Genomic DNA, 16,433 nt, shown 5'->3' on the forward strand with positions numbered 1-16,433 from the left:
GCGTTCAGGTCGCAGTCTCCACTGGAGGCGTGGGTTCGAATCCCACTTCTGACAGAAGTTGTTTTTCACTGGTTCCAAGCCTGTAGTAGCATATTGGGAAAGTAAGTATGCCTTGCTTTGTGTTCAATGGAGCAGGAATTTGACTAAATGCATCTAAAGACCATGCCAAAACTAAGCACACATTTCAGGGTACTTATATACCTGATTTTTGCAAAGGATAGTTGAGACATCATATATCATGGCACAAAGAATGTGAAATCTTGTACGTAATTATTGTACCACCTTATTATATCTACGACGATTTCTACAGATACTCCTTTTTCAAAGTCAGGATGGCCGAGCGGTCCAAGGCGCTGCGTTCAGGTCGCAGTCTCCACTGGAGGCGTGGGTTCGAATCCCACTTCTGACAGAAGTTGTTTTTTACTGGTTCCAAGTCTGCAGTAGCATATTGTGAAAGCAAGTATGCCTTGCTTTGTGTTTAATGGAGCAGGAATTTGACTAAATATTTCTAAAGCCCATGCCAAAACTAAGCACACATTTCAGGGTACTTATACAGCTAATTTTTGCAAAGGAAAGTTGAGACATCATGTATCATGGCACAAATAATGTGCGATCTTGTACGTACTTATTGTACCACCTTATTATATCTACGACGATTTCTACTGATATTTGCCTTTTCAAAGTCAGGATGGCTGAGCGGTCCAAGGTGCTGTGTTCAGGTGGCAGTCTCCACTGGAGGCGTGGGTTTGAATCCCACGTTTTACAGAAGTTGTTTTTCACTGGTTCCAAGCCTGTAGTAGCATATTGGGAAAGTAAGTATGCCTTGCTTTGTGTTCAATGGAGCAGAAATTTGACTAAATGCATCTAAAGACCATGCCAAAACTAAGCAAACATTTCAGGGTACTTATATACCTGATTTTTGCAAAGGATAATTGAGACATCATGTATCATGGCACAAATAATGTGCGATTTTGTACGTACTTATTGTACCACCTTATTATATCTACGACGATTTCTACTGATATTTGCCTTTTCAAAGTCAGGATGGCCGAGCGGTCCAAGGCGCTGTGTTCAGGTTGCAGTCTCCACTGGAGGCGTGGGTTCGAATCCCACTTCTGACAGAAGTTGTTTTTCACTGGTTCCAAGCCTGTAGTAGCATATTGGGAAAGTAAGTATGCCTTGCTTTGTGTTTAATGGAGCAGGAATTAGACTAAATATTTCTAAAGCCAATGCCAAAACTAAGCACACATTTCAGGGTACTTATACAGCTAATTTCTGCAAAGGAAAGTTGAGACATCATGTATCATGGCACAAATAATGTGCGATCTTGTACGTACTTATTGTACCACCTTATTATATCAACGACGATTTCTAGTGATATTTGCCTTTTCAAAGTCAGGATGGCCGAGCGGTCCAAGGTGCTGCGTTCAGGTCGCAGTCTCCACTGGAGGCGTGGGTTCGAATCCCACTTCTGACAGAAGTTGTTTTTCACTGGTTCCAAGCCTGTAGTAGCATATTGGGAAAGTAAGTATGCCTTGCTTTGTGTTCAATGGAGCAGGAATTTGACTCAATGCATCTAAAGACCATGCCAAAACTAAGCAAACATTTCAGGGTACTTATTTTCCTGATTTTTGCAAAGGAAAGTTGAGGCATCATATATCATGGCACAACGAATGTGAAATCTTGTACGTAATTGTTGTACCACCTTATTATATCTACGACGATTTCTACAGATACTCCTTTTTTAAAGTCAGGATGGCGGAGCGGTCCAAGGCGCTGCGTTCAGGTTGCAGTCTCCACTGGAGGCGTGGGTTCGAATCCCACTTCTGAAAGAAGTTGTTTTTCACTGGTTCCAAGCCTGTAGTAGCATATTGGGAAAGTAAGTATGCCTTGCTTTGTGTTTAATGGAGCAGGAATTAGACTAAATATTTCTAAAGCCCATGCCAAAACTAAGCACACATTTCAGGGTACTTATACAGCTAATTTCTGCAAAGGAAAGTTGAGACATCATGTATCATGGCACAAATAATGTGCGATCTTGTACGTACTTATTGTACCACCTTATTATATCTACGACGATTTCTAGTGATATTTGCCTTTTCAAAGTCAGGATGGCCGAGCGGTCCAAGGCGCTGCGTTCAGGTCACAGTCTCCACTGGAGGCGTGGGTTCGAATCCCACTTCTGACAGAAGTTGTTTTTCACTGGTTCCAAGCCTGTAGTAGCATATTGGGAAAGTAAGTATGCCTTGCTTTGTGTTCAATGGAGCAGAAATTTGACTAAATGCATCTAAAGACCACGCCAAAACTAAGCAAACATTTCAGGGTACTTATATACCTGGTTTTTGCAAAGGATAGTTGAGACATCATGTATCATGGCACAAATAATGTGCGATCTTCTACGTAATTATTGTACCACCTTATTATATCTACGACGATTTCTACAGATACTCCTTTTTCAAAGTCAGGATGGCCGAGCGGTCCAAGGCGCTGCGTTCAGGTCGCAGTCTCCACTGGAGGCGTGGGTTCGAATCCCACTTCTGACAGAAGTTGTTTTTTACTGGTTCCAAGTCTGCAGTAGCATATTGTGAAAGCAAGTATGCCTTGCTTTGTGTTTAATGGAGCAGGAATTAGACTAAATATTTCTAAAGCCCATGCCAAAACTAAGCACACATTTCAGGGTACTTATACAGCTAATTTTTGCAAAGGAAAGTTGAGACATCATGTATCATGGCACAAATAATGTGCGATCTTGTACGTACTTATTGTACCACCTTATTATATCTACGACGATTTCTAGTGATATTTGCCTTTTCAAAGTCAGGATGGCCGAGCGGTCCAAGGCGCTGCGTTCAGGTCGCAGTCTCCACTGGAGGCGTGGGTTCGAATCCCACTTCTGACAGAAGTTGTTTTTCACTGGTTCCAAGCCTGTAGTAGCATATTGGGAAAGTAAGTATGCCTTGCTTTGTGTTCAATGGAGCAGAAATTTGACTAAATGCATCTAAAGACCACGCCAAAACTAAGCAAACATTTCAGGGTACTTATATACCTGATTTTTGCAAAGGAAAGTTGAGACATCATATATCATGACACAACGAATGTGAAATCTTGTACGTAATTATTGTACCACCTTATTATATCTACGACGATTTCTACAGATATTCCTTTTTCAAAGTCAGGATGGCCGAGCGGTCCAAGGCGCTGCGTTCAGGTCGCAGTCTCCACTGGAGGCGTGGGTTCGAATCCCACTTCTGGCAGAAGTTGTTTTTCACTGGTTCCAAGCCTGTAGTAGCATATTGGGAAAGTAAGTATGCCTTGCTTTGTGTTCAATGGAGCAGGAATTTGACTAAATGCATCTAAAGACCATGCCAAAAACCTAGCAAACATTTCAGGGTACTTATTTTCCTGATTTTTGCAAAGGAAAGTTGAGACATCATATATCATGGCACAACGAATGTGAAATCTTGTACGTAATTATTGTACCACCTTATTATATCTACGACGATTTCTACAGATATTCCTTTTTCAAAGTCAGGATGGCCGAGCGGTCCAAAACGCTGCGTTCAGGTTGCAGTCTCCACTGGAGGCGTGGGTTCGAATCCCACTTCTGACAGAAGTTGTTTTTCACTGGTTCCAAGCCTGTAGTAGCATATTGGGAAAGTAAGTATGCCTTGCTTTGTGTTTAATGGAGCAGGAATTAGACTAAATATTTCTAAAGCAAATGCCAAAACTAAACACACATTTCAGGGTACTTATACAGCTAATTTCTGCAAAGGAAAGTTGAGACATCATGTATCATGGCACAAATAATGTGCGATCTTGTACGTACTTATTGTACCACCTTATTATATCTACGACGATTTCTAGTGATATTTGCCTTTTCAAAGTCAGGATGGCCGAGCAGTCCAAGGCGCTGCGTTCAGGTTGCAGTCTCCACTGGAGGCGTGGGTTCGAATCCCACTTCTGGCAGAAGTTGTTTTTCACTGGTTCCAAGCCTGTAGTAGCATATTGGGAAAGTAAGTATGCCTTGCTTTGTGTTCAATGGAGCAGGAATTTGACTAAATGCATCTAAAGACCACGCCAAAACTAAGCAAACATTTCAGGGTACTTATATACCTGATTCTTGCAAAGGATAGTTGAGACATCATGTATCATGGCACAAATAATGTGCGATCTTTTACGTACTTATTGTACCACCTTATTATATCTATGACGATTTCTACAGATATTTGCCTTTTCAAAGTCAGGATGGCTGAGCGATCCAAGGCGCTGCGTTCTGGTCGCAGTCTCCACTGGAGGCGTGGGTTCGAATCCCACTTCTGACAGAAGTTGTTTTTCACTGGTTCCAAGCCTGTAGTAGCATATTGGGAAAGTAAGTATGCCTTGCTTTGTGTTTAATGGAGCAGGAATTAGACTAAATATTTCTAAAGCAAATGCCAAAACTAAACACACATTGCAGGGTACTTATACAGCTAATTTCTGCAAAGGAAAGTTGAGACATCATGTATCATGGCACAAATAATGTGCGATCTTGTACGTACTTATTGTACCACCTTATTATATCTACGACGATTTCTAGTGATATTTGCCTTTTCAAAGTCAGGATGGCCGAGCAGTCCAAGGCGCTGCGTTCAGGTTGCAGTCTCCACTGGAGGCGTGGGTTCGAATCCCACTTCTGGCAGAAGTTGTTTTTCACTGGTTCCAAGCCTGTAGTAGCATATTGGGAAAGTAAGTATGCCTTGCTTTGTGTTCACTGGAGCAGAAATTTGACTAAATGCATCTAAAGACCACGCCAAAACTAAGCAAACATTTCAGGGTACTTATATACCTGATTCTTGCAAAGGATAGTTGAGACATCATGTATCATGGCACAAATAATGTGCGATCTTTTACGTACTTATTGTACCACCTTATTATATCTACGACGATTTCTACTGATATTTGCCTTTTTAAAGTCAGGATGGCCGAGCGGTCCAAGGCGCTGTGTTCAGGTTGCAGTCTCCACTGGAGGCGTGGGTTCGAATCCCACTTCTGACAGAAGTTGTTTTTCACTGGTTCCAAGCCTGTAGTAGCATATTGGGAAAGTAAGTATGCCTTGCTTTGTGTTTAATGGAGCAGGAATTAGACTAAATATTTCTAAAGCCCATGCCAAAACTAAGCACACATTTCAGGGTGCTTATACAGCTAATTTCTGCAAAGGAAAGTTGAGACATCATGTATCATGGCACAAATAATGTGCGATCTTGTACGTACTTATTGTACCACCTTATTATATCTACGACGATTTCTACTGATATTTGCCTTTTCAAAGTCAGGATGGCTGAGCGGTCCAAGGTGCTGTGTTCAGGTGGCAGTCTCCACTGGAGGCGTGGGTTTGAATCCCACTTTTGACAGAAGTTGTTTTTCACTGGTTCCAAGCCTGTAGTAGCATATTGGGAAAGTAAGTATGCCTTGCTTTGTGTTCAATGGAGCAGAAATTTGACTAAATGCATCTAAAGACCATGCCAAAACTAAGCAAACATTTCAGGGTACTTATATACCTGATTTTTGCAAAGGATAATTGAGACATCATGTATCATGGCACAAATAATGTGCGATCTTGTACGTACTTATTGTACCACCTTATTATATCTACGACGATTTCTACTGATATTTGCCTTTTCAAAGTCAGGATGGCCGAGCGGTCCAAGGCGCTGTGTCAGGTCGCAGTCTCCACTGGAGGCGTGGGTTTGAATCCCACTTCTGACAGAAGTTGTTTTTCACTGGTTCCAAGCCTGTAGTAGCATATTGTGAAAGCAAGTATGCCTTGCTTTGTGTTTAATGGAGCAGGAATTAGACTAAATATTTCTAAAGACCATGCCAAAACTAAGCACACATTTCAGGGTACTTATACAGCTAATTTTTGCAAAGGCAAGTTGAGACAACATGTATCATGGCACAAATAATGTGCGATCTTGTACGTACTTATTGTACCACCTTATTATATCTACGACGATTTCTAGTGATATTTGCCTTTTCAAAGTCAGGATGGCCGAGCGGTCCAAGGCGCTGCGTTCAGGTCGCAGTCTCCACTGGAGGCGTGGGTTCGAATCCCACTTCTGACAGAAGTTGTTTTTCACTGGTTCCAAGCCTGTAGTAGCATATTGGGAAAGTAAGTATGCCTTGTTTTGTGTTCAATGGAGCAGAAATTTGACTAAATGCATCTAAAGACCACGCCAAAACTAAGCAAACATTTCAGGGTACTTATATACCTGATTCTTGCAAAGGATAGTTGAGACATCATGTGTCATGGCACAAATAATGTGCGATCTTTTACGTACTTATTGTACCACCTTATTATATCTACGACGATTTCTACTGATATTTGCCTTTTCAAAGTCAGGATGGCCGAGCGGTCCAAGGCGCTGTGTTCAGGTTGCAGTCTCCACTGGAGGCGTGGGTTCGAATCCCACTTCTGACAGAAGTTGTTTTTCACTGGTTCCAAGCCTGTAGTAGCATATTGGGAAAGTAAGTATGCCTTGCTTTGTGTTTAATGGAGCAGGAATTAGACTAATTATTTCTAAAGCCCATGCCAAAACTAAGCACACATTTCAGGGTACTTATACAGCTAATTTCTGCAAAGGAAAGTTGAGACATCATGTATCATGGCACAAATAATGTGCGATCTTGTACGTACTTATTGTACCACCTTATTATATCTACGACGATTTCTACTGATATTTGCCTTTTCAAAGTCAGGATGGCCGAGCGGTCCAAGGCGCTGCGTTCAGGTCGCAGTCTCCACTGGAGGCGTGGGTTCGAATCCCACTTCTGACAGAAGTTGTTTTTCACTGGTTCCAAGCCTGTAGTAGCATATTGGGAAAGTAAGTATGCCTTGTTTTGTGTTCAATGGAGCAGAAATTTGACTAAATGCATCTAAAGACCACGCCAAAACTAAGCAAACATTTCAGGGTACTTATATACCTGATTCTTGCAAAGGATAGTTGAGACATCATGTGTCATGGCACAAATAATGTGCGATCTTTTACGTACTTATTGTACCACCTTATTATATCTACGACGATTTCTACTGATATTTGCCTTTTCAAAGTCAGGATGGCCGAGCGGTCCAAGGCGCTGTGTTCAGGTTGCAGTCTCCACTGGAGGCGTGGGTTCGAATCCCACTTCTGACAGAAGTTGTTTTTCACTGGTTCCAAGCCTGTAGTAGCATATTGGGAAAGTAAGTATGCCTTGCTTTGTGTTTAATGGAGCAGGAATTAGACTAATTATTTCTAAAGCCCATGCCAAAACTAAGCACACATTTCAGGGTACTTATACAGCTAATTTCTGCAAAGGAAAGTTGAGACATCATGTATCATGGCACAAATAATGTGCGATCTTGTACGTACTTATTGTACCACCTTATTATATCTACGACGATTTCTACTGATATTTGCCTTTTCAAAGTCAGGATGGCTGAGCGGTCCAAGGTGCTGTGTTCAGGTGGCAGTCTCCACTGGAGGCGTGGGTTTGAATCCCACTTTTGACAGGAGTTGTTTTTCACTGGTTCCAAGCCTGTAGTAGCATATTGGGAAAGTAAGTATGCCTTGCTTTGTGTTCAATGGAGCAGAAATTTGACTAAATGCATCTAAAGACCATGCCAAAACTAAGCAAACATTTCAGGGTACTTATATACCTGATTTTTGCAAAGGATAATTGAGACATCATGTATCATGGCACAAATAATGTGCGATCTTGTACGTACTTATTGTACCACCTTATTATATCTACGACGATTTCTACTGATATTTGCCTTTTCAAAGTCAGGATGGCCGAGCGGTCCAAGGCGCTGTGTCAGGTCGCAGTCTCCACTGGAGGCGTGGGTTTGAATCCCACTTCTGACAGAAGTTGTTTTTCACTGGTTCCAAGCCTGTAGTAGCATATTGTGAAAGCAAGTATGCCTTGCTTTGTGTTTAATGGAGCAGGAATTAGACTAAATATTTCTAAAGCCCATGCCAAAACTAAGCACACATTTCAGGGTACTTATACAGCTAATTTCTGCAAAGGAAAGTTGAGACATCATGTATCATGGCACAAATAATGTGCGATCTTGTACGTACTTATTGTACCACCTTATTATATCTACGACGATTTCTAGTGATATTTGCCTTTTCAAAGTCAGGATGGCCGAGCGGTCCAAGGCACTGCGTTCAGGTCGCAGTCTCCACTGGAGGCGTGGGTTCGAATCCCACTTCTGACAGAAGTTGTTTTTCACTGGTTCCAAGCCTGTAGTAGCATATTGGGAAAGTAAGTATGCCTTGCTTTGTGTTCAATGGAGCAGAAATTTGACTAAATGCATCTAAAGACCACGCCAAAACTAAGCAAACATTTCAGGGTACTTATATACCTGATTTTTGTAAAGGATAGTTGAGACATCATGTATCATGGCACAAATAATGTGCGATCTTCTACGTACTTATTGTACCACCTTATTATATCTACGACGATTTCTACAGATATTTGCCTTTTCAAAGTCAGGATGGCTGAGCGATCCAAGGCGCTGCGTTCTGGTCGCAGTCTCCACTGGAGGCGTGGGTTCGAATCCCACTTCTGACAGAAGTTGTTTTTCACTGGTTCCAAGCCTGTAGTAGCATATTGGGAAAGTAAGTATGCCTTGCTTTGTGTTTAATGGAGCAGGAATTAGACTAAATATTTCTAAAGCCCATGCCAAAACAAAGCACACATTTCAGGGTACTTATACAGCTAATTTCTGCAAAGGAAAGTTGAGACATCATGTATCATGGCACAAATAATGTGCGATCTTGTACGTACTTATTGTACCACCTTATTATATCTACGACGATTTCTAGTGATATTTGCCTTTTCAAAGTCAGGATGTCCGAGCGGTCCAAGGCGCTGCGTTCAGGTCGCAGTCTCCACTGGAGGCGTGGGTTCGAATCCCACTTCTGACAGAAGTTGTTTTTCACTGGTTCCAAGCCTGTAGTAGCATATTGGGAAAGTAAGTATGCCTTGTTTTGTGTTCAATGGAGCAGAAATTTGACTAAATGCATCTAAAGACCACGCCAAAACTAAGCAAACATTTCAGGGTACTTATATACCTGATTCTTGCAAAGGATAGTTGAGACATCATGTGTCATGGCACAAATAATGTGCGATCTTTTACGTACTTATTGTACCACCTTATTATATCTACGACGATTTCTACTGATATTTGCCTTTTCAAAGTCAGGATGGCCGAGCGGTCCAAGGCGCTGTGTTCAGGTTGCAGTCTCCACTGGAGGCGTGGGTTCGAATCCCACTTCTGACAGAAGTTGTTTTTCACTGGTTCCAAGCCTGTAGTAGCATATTGGGAAAGTAAGTATGCCTTGCTTTGTGTTTAATGCAGCAGGAATTAGACTAATTATTTCTAAAGCCCATGCCAAAACTAAACACACATTTCAGGGTACTTATACAGCTAATTTCTGCAAAGGAAAGTTGAGACATCATGTATCATGGCACAAATAATGTGCGATCTTGTACGTACTTATTGTACCACCTTATTATATCTACGACGATTTCTACTGATATTTGCCTTTTCAAAGTCAGGATGGCTGAGCGGTCCAAGGTGCTGTGTTCAGGTGGCAGTCTCCACTGGAGGCGTGGGTTTTTATACCCACTTTTGACAGAAGTTGTTTTTCACTGGTTCCAAGCCTGTAGTAGCATATTGGGAAAGTAAGTATGCCTTGCTTTGTGTTCAATGGAGCAGGAATTTGACTAAATGCATCTAAAGACCATGCCAAAACTAAGCAAACATTTCAGGGTACTTATTTTCCTGATTTTTGCAAAGGAAAGTTGAGACATCATGTATCATGGCACAAATAATGTGCGATCTTGTACGTACTTATTGTACCACCTTATTATATCTACGACGATTTCTACTGATATTTGCCTTTTCAAAGTCAGGATGGCCGAGCGGTCCAAGGCGCTGCGTTTAGGTCGCAGTCTCCACTGGAGGCGTGGGTTCGAATCCCACTTCTGACAGAAGTTGTTTATCACTGGTTCCAAGCCTGTAGTAGCATATTGGGAAAGTAAGTATGCCTTGCTTTGTGTTCAATGGAGCAGAAATTTGACTAAATGCATCTAAAGACCATGCCAAAACTAAGCACACATTTCACGGTACTTATACAGCTAATTTTTGCAAAGGAAAGTTGAGACATCATGTATCATGGCACAAATAATGTGCGATCTTGTACGTACTTATTGTACCACCTTATTATATCTACGACGATTTCTACTGATATTTGCCTTTTCAAAGTCAGGATGGCCGAGCGGTCCAAGGCGCTGCGTTCAGGTCGCAGTCTCCACTGGAGGCGTGGGTTCGAATCCCACTTCTGACAGAAGTTGTCTTTCACTGGTTCCAAGCCTGTAGTAGCATATTGGGAAAGTAAGTATGCCTTGCTTTGTGTTCAATGGAGCAGAAATTTGACTAAATGCATCTAAAGACCATGCCAAAACTAAGCAAACAATTCTGGGTACTTATATACCTGATTTTTGCAAAGGATAGTTGAGACATCATGTATCATGGCACAAATAATGTGCGATCTTGTACGTACTTATTGTACCACCTTATTATATCTACGACGATTTCTACTGATATTTGCCTTTTCAAAGTCAGGATGGCCGAGCGGTCCAAGGCGCTGTGTTCAGGTCGCAGTCTCCACTGGAGGCGTGGGTTCGAATCCCACTTCTGACAGAAGTTGTTTTTCACTGGTTCCAAGCCTGTAGTAGCATATTGGGAAAGTAAGTATGCCTTGCTTTGTGTTCAATGGAGCAGGAATTTGACTAAATGCATCTAAAGACCACGCCAAAACTAAGCAAACATTTCAGGGTACTTATATACCTGATTTTTGCAAAGGATAGTTGAGACATCATGTATCATGGCACAAATAATGTGCGATCTTGTACGTACTTATTGCACCACCTTATTATATCTACGACGATTTCTACTGATATTTGCCTTTTCAAAGTCAGGATGGCCGAGCGGTCCAAGACGCTGTGTTCAGGTCGCAGTCTCCACTGGAGGCGTGGGTTCGAATCCCACTTCTGACAGAAGTTGTTTATCACTGGTTCCAAGCCTGTAGTAGCATATTGGGAAAGTAAGTATGCCTTGCTTTGTGTTCAATGGAGCAGGAATTTGACAAAATGCATCTAAAGACCATGCCAAAACTAAGCACACATTTCAGGGTACTTATATACCTGATTTTTGCAAAGGATTGTTGAGACATCATGTATCATGGCACAAATAATGTGCAATCTTGTACGTACTTATTGTACCACCTTATTATATCTACGACGATTTCTACTGATATTTGCCTTTTCAAAGTCAGGATGGCCGAGCGGTCCAAGGCGCTGCGTTCAGATCGCAGTCTCCACTGGAGGCGTGGGTTCGAATCCCACTTCTGACAGAAGTTGTTTTTCACTGGTTCCAAGCCTGTAGTAGCTTATTGGGAAAGTAAGTATGCCTTGCTTTGTGTTCAATGGAGCAGGAATTTGACTAAATGCATCTAAAGACCATGCCAAAACTAAGCAAACATTTCAGGGTACTTATTTTCCTGATTTTTGCAAAGGAAAGTTGAGACATCATGTATCATGGCACAAATAATGTGCGATCTTGTACGTACTTATTGTACCACCTTATTATATCTACGACGATTTCTACTGATATTTGCCTTTTCAAAGTCAGGATGGCCGAGCGGTCCAAGGCGCTGCGTTCAGGTCGCAGTCTCCACTGGAGGTGTGGGTTTGAATCCCACTTCTGACAGAAGTTGTTTTTCACTGGTTCCAAGCCTGTAGTAGCTTATTGGGAAAGTAATTATGCCTTGCTTTGTGTTCAATGGAGCAGGAATTTGACTAAATGCATCTAAAGACCATGCCAAAACTAAGCAAACATTTCAGGGTACTTATATACCTGATTTTTGCAAAGGATAGTTGAGACATCATGTATCATGGCACAAATAATGTGCAATCTTGTACGTACTTATTGTACCACCTTATTATATCTACGACGATTTCTACTGATATTTGCCTTTTCAAAGTCAGGATGGCCGAGCGGTCCAAGGCGCTGCGTTCAGGTCGCAGTCTCCACTGGAGGCGTTGGTTCGAATCCCACTTCTGACAGAAGTTGTTTTTCACTGGTTCCAAGCCTGTAGTAGCATATTGGGAAAGTAAGTATGCCTTGCTTTGTGTTCAATGGAGCAGGAATTTGACTAAATGCATCTAAAGACCATGCCAAAACTAAGCACACATTTCAGGGTACTTATTTTCCTGATTTTTGCAAAGGAAAGTTGAGACATCATGTATCATGGCACAAATAATGTGCAATCTTGTACGTACTTATTGTACCACCTTATTATATCTACGACGATTTCTACTGATATTTGCCTTTTCAAAGTCAGGATGGCCGAGCGGTCCAAGGCGCTGCGTTCAGGTCGCAGTCTCCACTGGAGGCGTGGGTTCGAATCCCACTTCTGACAGAAGTTGTTTTTCACTGGTTCCAAGCCTGTAGTAGCTTATTGGGAAAGTAAGTATGCCTTGCTTTGTGTTCAATGGAGCAGGAATTTGACTAAATGCATCTAAAGACCATGCCAAAACTAAGCAAACATTTCAGGGTACTTATTTTCCTGATTTTTGCAAAGGAAAGTTGAGACATCATGTATCATGGCACAAATAATGTGCGATCTTGTACGTACTTATTGTACCACCTTATTATATCTACGACGATTTCTACTGATATTTGCCTTTTCAAAGTCAGGATGGCCGAGCGGTCCAAGGCGCTGCGTTTAGGTCGCAGTCTCCACTGGAGGCGTGGGTTCGAATCCCACTTCTGACAGAAGTTGTTTATCACTGGTTCCAAGCCTGTAGTAGCATATTGGGAAAGTAAGTATGCCTTGCTTTGTGTTCAATGGAGCAGAAATTTGACTAAATGCATCTAAAGACCATACCAAAACTAAGCACACATTTAACGGTACTTATACAGCTAATTTTTGCAAAGGAAAGTTGAGACATCATGTATCATGGCACAAATAATGTGCGATCTTGTACGTACTTATTGTACCACCTTATTATATCTACGACGATTTCTACTGATATTTGCCTTTTCAAAGTCAGGATGGCCGAGCGGTCCAAGGCGCTGCGTTCAGGTCGCAGTCTCCACTGGAGGTGTGGGTTTGAATCCCACTTCTGACAGAAGTTGTTTTTCACTGGTTCCAAGCCTGTAGTAGCTTATTGGGAAAGTAATTATGCCTTGCTTTGTGTTCAATGGAGCAGGAATTTGACTAAATGCATCTAAAGACCATGCCAAAACTAAGCAAACATTTCAGGGTACTTATATACCTGATTTTTGCAAAGGATAGTTGAGACATCATGTATCATGGCACAAATAATGTGCAATCTTGTACGTACTTATTGTACCACCTTATTATATCTACGACGATTTCTACTGATATTTGCCTTTTCAAAGTCAGGATGGCCGAGCGGTCCAAGGCGCTGCGTTCAGGTCGCAGTCTCCACTGGAGGCGTTGGTTCGAATCCCACTTCTGACAGAAGTTGTTTTTCACTGGTTCCAAGCCTGTAGTAGCATATTGGAAAAGTAAGTATGCCTTGCTTTGTGTTCAATGGAGCAGGAATTTGACTAAATGCATCTAAAGACCATCTCAAAACTAAGCAAACATTTCAGGGTACTTATTTTCCTGATTTTTGCAAAGGAAAGTTGAGACATCATATATCATGGCACAACGAATGTGAAATCTTGTACGTAATTATTGTACCACCTTATTATATCTACGACAATTTCTACAGATATTCCTTTTTCAAAGTCAGGATGGCCGAGCGGTCCAAGGCGCTGCGTTCAGGTCGCAGTCTCCACTGGAGGCGTGGGTTCGAATCCCACTTCTGACAGAAGTTGTCTTTCACTGGTTCCAAGCCTGTAGTAGCATATTGGGAAAGTAAGTATGCCTTGCTTTGTGTTCAATGGAGCAGAAATTTGACTAAATGCATCTAAAGACCATGCCAAAACTAAGCAAACAATTCTGGGTACTTATATACCTGATTTTTGCAAAGGATAGTTGAGACATCATGTATCATGGCACAAATAATGTGCGATCTTGTACGTACTTATTGTACCACCTTATTATATCTACGACGATTTCTACTGATATTTGCCTTTTCAAAGTCAGGATGGCCGAGCGGTCCAAGGCGCTGTGTTCAGGTCGCAGTCTCCACTGGAGGCGTGGGTTCGAATCCCACTTCTGACAGAAGTTGTTTTTCACTGGTTCCAAGCCTGTAGTAGCATATTGGGAAAGTAAGTATGCCTTGCTTTGTGTTCAATGGAGCAGGAATTTGACTAAATGCATCTAAAGACCACGCCAAAACTAAGCAAACATTTCAGGGTACTTATATACCTGATTCTTGCAAAGGATAGTTGAGACATCATGTATCATGGCACAAATAATGTGCGATCTTGTACGTACTTATTGTACCACCTTATTATATCTACGACGATTTCTACTGATATTTGCTTTTTCAAAGTCAGGATGGCCGAGCGGTCCAAGACGCTGTGTTCAGGTCGCAGTCTCCACTGGAGGCGTGGGTTCGAATCCCACTTCTGACAGAAGTTGTTTATCACTGGTTCCAAGCCTGTAGTAGCATATTGGGAAAGTAAGTATGCCTTGCTTTGTGTTCAATGGAGTAGGAATTTGACTAAATGCATCTAAAGACCATGCCAAAACTAAGCAAACATTTCAGGGTACTTATTTTCCTGATTTTTGCAAAGGAAAGTTGAGACATCATGTATCATGGCACAAATAATGTGCGATCTTGTACGTACTTATTGTACCACCTTATTATATCTACGACGATTTCTACTGATATTTGCCTTTTCAAAGTCAGGATGGCCGAGCGGTCCAAGGCGCTGCGTTTAGGTCGCAGTCTCCACTGGAGGCGTGGGTTCGAATCCCACTTCTGACAGAAGTTGTTTATCACTGGTTCCAAGCCTGTAGTAGCATATTGGGAAAGTAAGTATGCCTTGCTTTGTGTTCAATGGAGCAGAAATTTGACTAAATGCATCTAAAGACCATACCAAAACTAAGCACACATTTAACGGTACTTATACAGCTAATTTTTGCAAAGGAAAGTTGAGACATCATGTATCATGGCACAAATAATGTGCGATCTTGTACGTACTTATTGTACCACCTTATTATATCTACGACGATTTCTACTGATATTTGCCTTTTCAAAGTCAGGATGGCCGAGCGGTCCAAGGCGCTGCGTTCAGGTCGCAGTCTCCACTGGAGGTGTGGGTTTGAATCCCACTTCTGACAGAAGTTGTTTTTCACTGGTTCCAAGCCTGTAGTAGCTTATTGGAAAAGTAATTATGCCTTGCTTTGTGTTCAATGGAGCAGGAATTTGACTAAATGCATCTAAAGACCATGCCAAAACTAAGCAAACATTTCAGGGTACTTATATACCTGATTTTTGCAAAGGATAATTGAGACATCATGTATCATGGCACAAATAATGTGCGATTTTGTACGTACTTATTGTACCACCTTATTATATCTACGACGATTTCTACTGATATTTGCCTTTTCAAAGTCAGGATGGCCGAGCGGTCCAAGGCGCTGTGTTCAGGTTGCAGTCTCCACTGGAGGCGTGGGTTCGAATCCCACTTCTGACAGAAGTTGTTTTTCACTGGTTCCAAGCCTGTAGTAGCATATTGGGAAAGTAAGTATGCCTTGCTTTGTGTTTAATGGAGCAGGAATTAGACTAAATATTTCTAAAGCAAATGCCAAAACTAAACACACATTTCAGGGTACTTATACAGCTAATTTCTGCAAAGGAAAGTTGAGACATCATGTATCATGGCACAAATAATGTGCGATCTTGTACGTACTTATTGTACCACCTTATTATATCTACGACGATTTCTAGTGATATTTGCCTTTTCAAAGTCAGGATGGCCGAGCAGTCCAAGGCGCTGCGTTCAGGTTGCAGTCTCCACTGGAGGCGTGGGTTCGAATCCCACTTCTGGCAGAAGTTGTTTTTCACTGGTTCCAAGCCTGTAGTAGCATATTGGGAAAGTAAGTATGCCTTGCTTTGTGTTCAATGGAGCAGAAATTTGACTAAATGCATCTAAAGACCACGCCAAAACTAAGCAAACATTTCAGGGTACTTATATACCTGATTTTTGCAAAGGATAGTTGAGACATCATGTATCATGGCACAAAGAATGTGAAATCTTGTACGTACTTATTGTATCACCTTATTATATCTACGACGATTTCTACAGATATTTGCCTTTTCAAAGTCAGGATGGCCGAGCGGTCCAAGGTGCTGCGTTCAGGTCGCAGTCTCCACTGGAGGCGTGGGTTCGAATCCCACTTCTGACAGAAGTTGTT

Source organism: Taurulus bubalis, assembly GCF_910589615.1.
Source record: "Taurulus bubalis genome assembly, chromosome: 13".
Lineage (NCBI taxonomy): Eukaryota > Metazoa > Chordata > Actinopteri > Perciformes > Cottidae > Taurulus > Taurulus bubalis.